Raw genomic sequence first — 6,016 nt, 5'->3', positions numbered from 1 at the left:
ATCATTGGTATGTTTGTATTTAACTGTACTATCTCAATGACATCAAACAGCATAAAGCATTGTGTTTTTGTTCTTAAAACATTTATAGGATAGGGCCAATAAATTCAGTGTGACTACGTAATTGTGAACAAATAATTATAATTATTATTTTGTAGATATAATTTAGTCTACCGCATTTGTATTCCAGATTAGGCCTAATGGGAATAAATATTTATTGCATTTCCCTGTTTTATTTATTTATTTATTCATTCAATATATCGTAATCGCAGCACCAGGCTGAATTAAAACAATATTAACATGATAATGTACACATCAAAAGGACAAAAATCTAAAAATTTACAAATACTGTATAAAAATATAAAGGTTCAAAATTCAAGAATCTATAAGAAATATAGGCCTAAAAAATAGAAAATTTACAAAAACACAAACACGTGAGGAGAAATAGCACATGACGACCAATAAAACAAGAATCATTTGTCATTAAGGAGTTTGGCGAGAAAGGGTATAGCACTTTTGACATATCTTTCAGTTCGAGCACGGGGGATGAGACATTCGTTGGATTTTCTAAGGAGCATACTGTGAGAATGAGAATTAATAGGAAACCACTCTTTGAAGGAATTGAAATAGACGCTTCTCGTATCAAGGGCTGAAGATTAGAACTTTTAAGTGCGTTAAGATATGTGTCGTACTTAGGTCCTAATATAATCCGAAGCGCTCTTTTTTTAATTCGCTCAATCATGAGAGACTGTTTTATAGTAATACAACTATGCCACGCTGGTGAGGCATACTCGACAATAGGACGAACGTACCCCACATAAACGGACACCAAATCGCAAGCAGAAACTCCAAAACGCTTGAGACGATTAAGCATAATCTACGGCTACTATTAGAAATCATATTGCTAACACGAGCATCCCATCTTAAATTTGCTTGAATAGGGATACCGAGAATTTTTATTTCATGCACAAAATCCAGCAATTTACCACCTATAACTAAGTTTGGAGGATCGGAAGGGTCTTTTTTAAAACAAACTTGCAAGGCTTTACATTTTGATGGATTGAGTTTGAGAAAGTTGTGACTAGCCCAGTTATCTAGATCACAAACGTCAGAATCAACAAAAGTGGGATCACTATCACGACGGACCTCAACGAGACTAATATCGTCAACATACTTAAATTTAGATGATTGGGCGTTTACGGCAGCATCGTTAATAATAACGTTAAAAATAATTGGTCCACACTTAGTGCCCTGAGGGACGCCACAAGAGAGCGTTACCCAACCAGAGAGTTCGGAATGGTAACGAACTCTTTGGCGTCTGTTGGTAAGAAAGTCAACTACCCAGGGCAATATTTCATTCCGAACACCAAGATCAAACAGCTTTTGGATTGCAAGCGTATGATTGACGGAATCGAAAGGCGTGGTGAAGTCAGTCGCAACTAACGTACCGACTGTGTTAGGTTTGTTAGAGCCTTTATAAAGAGAGACAACATCTCAACCAGACAATGAGTTGTTGAGGATCCCTTAATTCCACCACATTGATGATGATCAATTCGGGTGGAGATATCGTTACAGACCCATTGTTTACTGTTAGTAAAAGGATTAACTCCAAAGGCAACATACTGACAAAATGACAATGTTGTGGGTATCAGTGGCTGGATCTCAACGGAGATACGAAAAAAGGCAAAAAGCTAAATCAAAACGATAAAGTAAACAGCCAGAAAAAAAGTGCAACTCAATGTTCCCTGTTTGTATCTTACTCCTGCCTGTCAATCATTTCGATATGACGTCACATCACAATCATGTGATCATCAATTATCTAATAGTGTAGAAACTAGAAAAAAGGCAGTAATCGGACGTGTATATTACGACAGTACGTATTGTCTGGTGGTATAATAACAATGAATTATAGGGAGCAACTTTATATTCAGCAAAAGACATCAGTCAATATATTACTGTACCAATAATGATACTAATAGTTTGTGATTATTGTCTATATATCTTTTCTTACTATAGTCTTTTGTTATAGAATCATAGGTAAAAGATGTCCAGGACATTTTCGAAACTTCTAAGAATGCCAAAATTGGTAAACATTCATTACATCTGTACTGTAATATGAATACTGATGGAGGAGGATGGACGGTAAAGTTTATCAACATGTTTATCAATTGTATACAGTATAGTAAAACACACATTTTTGTTCTGTAGTTCAAATGGGCTTCGTCTGACAACACGATCCGCATTGATACCAAGTGTAACCTCTTTTAATTGTGTTGTGGTACATATTCTTTAAACAGATATAAAAGAAGAGCTAATGTATGTTTAAGTTTTCTTAAAATTTATTTCAAACAGATTGTCAAAAGAGTGTTTATCGGTATTAGTCGATCCAGTAAAAATATGGTTGAACCTAGAACAAATTGCAACAGAATTTTTTTTGTTTTATTTGGTTGATATGGTGAACATGAACATCATATCCAAAGTTTACCAAAATCGGACATCGGGAAGTGGGTCAATTAGCATAAATTCAAAATGGCCGCCATTTGCTATTTTAAAGCCCTGTATCTCCTTAACGGTTGGATTTATACCACCTAAGTGCATTACGAGTAGATATAAATGTGATATTAAACATTCTAATTGGCATATTTAAATATCCATATGACGTACCGATGACGTCATATGATAGTTGTGACGTCATAAATTATGTTATAAATGCTTAAATGACATTATACTATGCGAACAATTTAGAAACTGCAGAAAAACAAGTTTCCTAACATTCTCCTTGTTGAAATGAACATAATTTCCAAAGTTTACCAAAATCGGAAGTCAGGAAGTGTGTTAATTAGCATAAATTCAAAATGGCCGCTATTTACTATATCATTTTGAAGCCCTATATCTTCTTAATAGTGGTTTTAGACCACCAAAGTGCATTGCGAGTAGATATAAATGTGACATTAAACTTTCCAATTAGCACATTTAAATTACCATATGACGTAAATATGACGTCATAAGGTAGTTGTGACGTCATATATTATGTTATAACTGCTTAAATGGCATTATCCCATGCTAAAAAATGTAGAAACTGCAGGAAAACAATTTTCTAACAATTTCCTGTTGAAATGAACATGATATCCTAAGTTCACCAAAATCAGACTTTAAGAAGGGGGTCAATTAGCATAAATTCAAAATGGCTGCTATTTACTATACCATTTTGAAGCCCTGTATCTCCTTAGCGGTTGGGTTTAGACAGCCTATGTGCATTACGAGTAGATATATATGTAAAAACCGTTGAAATCTATCATTAAGTTTCCATTTACAAAATCTTATGAAAATAGTTATTCTACAGAACCGTATAAAAGGTGATCATCAACTGTATTTCCGAAACTGATTTGTACTCAAGCGCACATCTTGTTTTGTGTTTCCTAAAACTACATCTTTTAGAACTTTATCTCTTTAAATTGGTAAAGGAATAAAAAAAATATTGTAATGAGGCGATTGTCTGTGGGTCAGGCTATTCAAACCCATCATTCCAACAAACTCATCTCAATTCCCCAACTGGAAATTGAGATGATACATGAAATGATAGATGTCATACTGTAGTTTTCGGTATAGTCAGCATCTCCATTCTGCTCTTTCAAAGTTGCTATTTCATTGCATCTGTTTGGTGTCGATCAATTATGAGACAACAACTTTTTATGATGTTTTATATAATGTTTATCTTTTGAATGATGTTTCCAAGATTCAATGAGCATATAACGACGACACTTCATCCTAGTGTTAACTAGGATGAAGAACCATCAGTTAAAGATACACATCAACGGAATCCAAAAGGGGTTGTTAAGGTAATAAAGTAATTTTCAAACTTGCCACTACTAATTACAGTATTTAATTTTTCGACAAGACAGTATTCAACTTCCTTGACAGAAAATGTCAGAAAAATGGAATAGAAACTTTGATGGGGATCTATTAAATATCTTACTTTGCCATAATTAAAAAAGCGATTGCGTTTTAAGACAGAAGAAGCAAAAAATAGTGGAATAATTGGTACTTAAAGAAAACATCTTAAGGAGCAAATTTGCAACATCTTTGTAATGCTCTGCACTTGCAAAGAAACAGGGGGATGCATTCTATTCGAAGCAAGAATTACTGTTCGGTCCAAAATTAAAAAAGACATCAGAAAAGCCAATGAAGTAGACTTGCTGTGCCTACATGTATGGTGGAAGTATTTTGACGGCGCCAACATTACATTTTCTATGTATGTACTTTGGATGGGAGACTTACTGTGATCCAACTCCATATTTAGGATGGGGTCGAATTATTAAATCCCAGACTCATTACAGAATTAAGAATCCTGTTTCTTTAAATATAATTGAGATATATGAGATATATATGCAGTTATAAAATGTTGCAGTTGCAGAAAATTAACTGGAATGTTCTATTGCATGTTGTGAAGGGTGGCCGAATAACTTCTGATACCCATGATCTTAACCTGGATGTGGTAAATGTTCTACTATTTTCATGAGATTAAAAACATTTTTTCCTTTCGGTTTCTATATTTTCCCCCTAGAATAATGCCAATTGAGCATTATTGTGACAAAATACATGACGTCATATGTCTTATGACATCATAGGTACGTTATATGGCAATTTAAATATGCTAATTATAAAGTTTAATATCACATTTATATCTACTCGCAATGCACTTAGGTGGTCTATAACCAAGCGTTAAGGAGATATGGAGCTTCAAAATGGTATGATAAATAGCGGCCATTTTGAATGTATGCTAATTAACCCACTTCCTGACGTCCGATTTTGGTAAACTTTGGAAATAATGTTCATTTCAACAAGGAGAATGTCAAGAAACATGTTTTCTTGCAGTTCCTAAATTGTTCGCATAGTATAATGTCATTTAAACAGTTATAACATAATATATGACGTCACAACTACCATATGACGTCATAGGTACGTCATATGGGAATTTAAATATGCTAATTAGAATGTTTAATATCTTATTTATATCTACTCGTAATGCACTTAGGTGGTCTAAATCCAACCGTTAGAGAGATATGAGGCTTCAAAATAGCAAATGGCGGCCATTTTGAATTTATGCTAATTAACCCACTTCCCGGTGTCCGATTTTGGTAAACTTTGGATATGATATTCATTTGAACCATATTTACCAGACAAAAAAAAAAAAAATTCTGTTGCAATTTGTTCTAGGTTCACCCTATTTTTGACTTATCTTTACTGGACTATATAGAGAGTAGTATAAACATGGTTTTGGAAATGTTTGTGGTGGGTTTTGGTTGGGGAATGACAATATACATGAGATGAGGTCATCTGGAAAGTACAACCTTCGAATTGATATGAAAACGGTTTCTGGTGAAGCATACTATACAGTATACGAATCCTTCAGAATCAGGAATGAAAGTGACGACTACACTTTGGAACTTGAAAATAAGGTGAGGTGAGGTAATTAAAATGTTCTGAATATTATGAAGGCGATTGGAGATTATTTTCATTGTCACTTAAATGGAAGGTGTGGTAACTCATTGCAGTGTTTTAAATTTAATTCCACAATATAATAACATATATACAGGATAAAATCAGTGTTATACTGAATAATCTAGACAAAACAATCTGTGATCGTCACACATCAACACGAAGCGTGCAAAGACTAGAAACATTATTCTCCCTTACCATGACAGTAATAAGCGCTTCATAACCCAATTTATCATGTGACTAAAAATGCAATGAACTGAAAGCAGAAAATGTGTTTTATTCAATAATCTATGTATTTACCAATAGGTTATTGCTACAATGACAAATTATAGATAGAATTGGCCATGGTTATTAAAATAAATTAATCTACTTGCTAGAAAACCATTCCGTACTTGTTGTGTTCTATCTGTATCAAACTCAGATCGTCCGGATGAAAGAATATTCTATTTATTATTTACAGCCTGCGTGATATGAATTTTTTTTTATTGTAAATTGATGTAAAATGTATTAATTTATTTTC

The sequence above is a fragment of the Antedon bifida genome, chromosome 2 (assembly GCF_963402885.1).
Source record: "Antedon bifida chromosome 2, ecAntBifi1.1, whole genome shotgun sequence".
Classification (NCBI taxonomy): domain Eukaryota; kingdom Metazoa; phylum Echinodermata; class Crinoidea; order Comatulida; family Antedonidae; genus Antedon; species Antedon bifida.
This window is presented reverse-complemented; position numbering follows the sequence as displayed.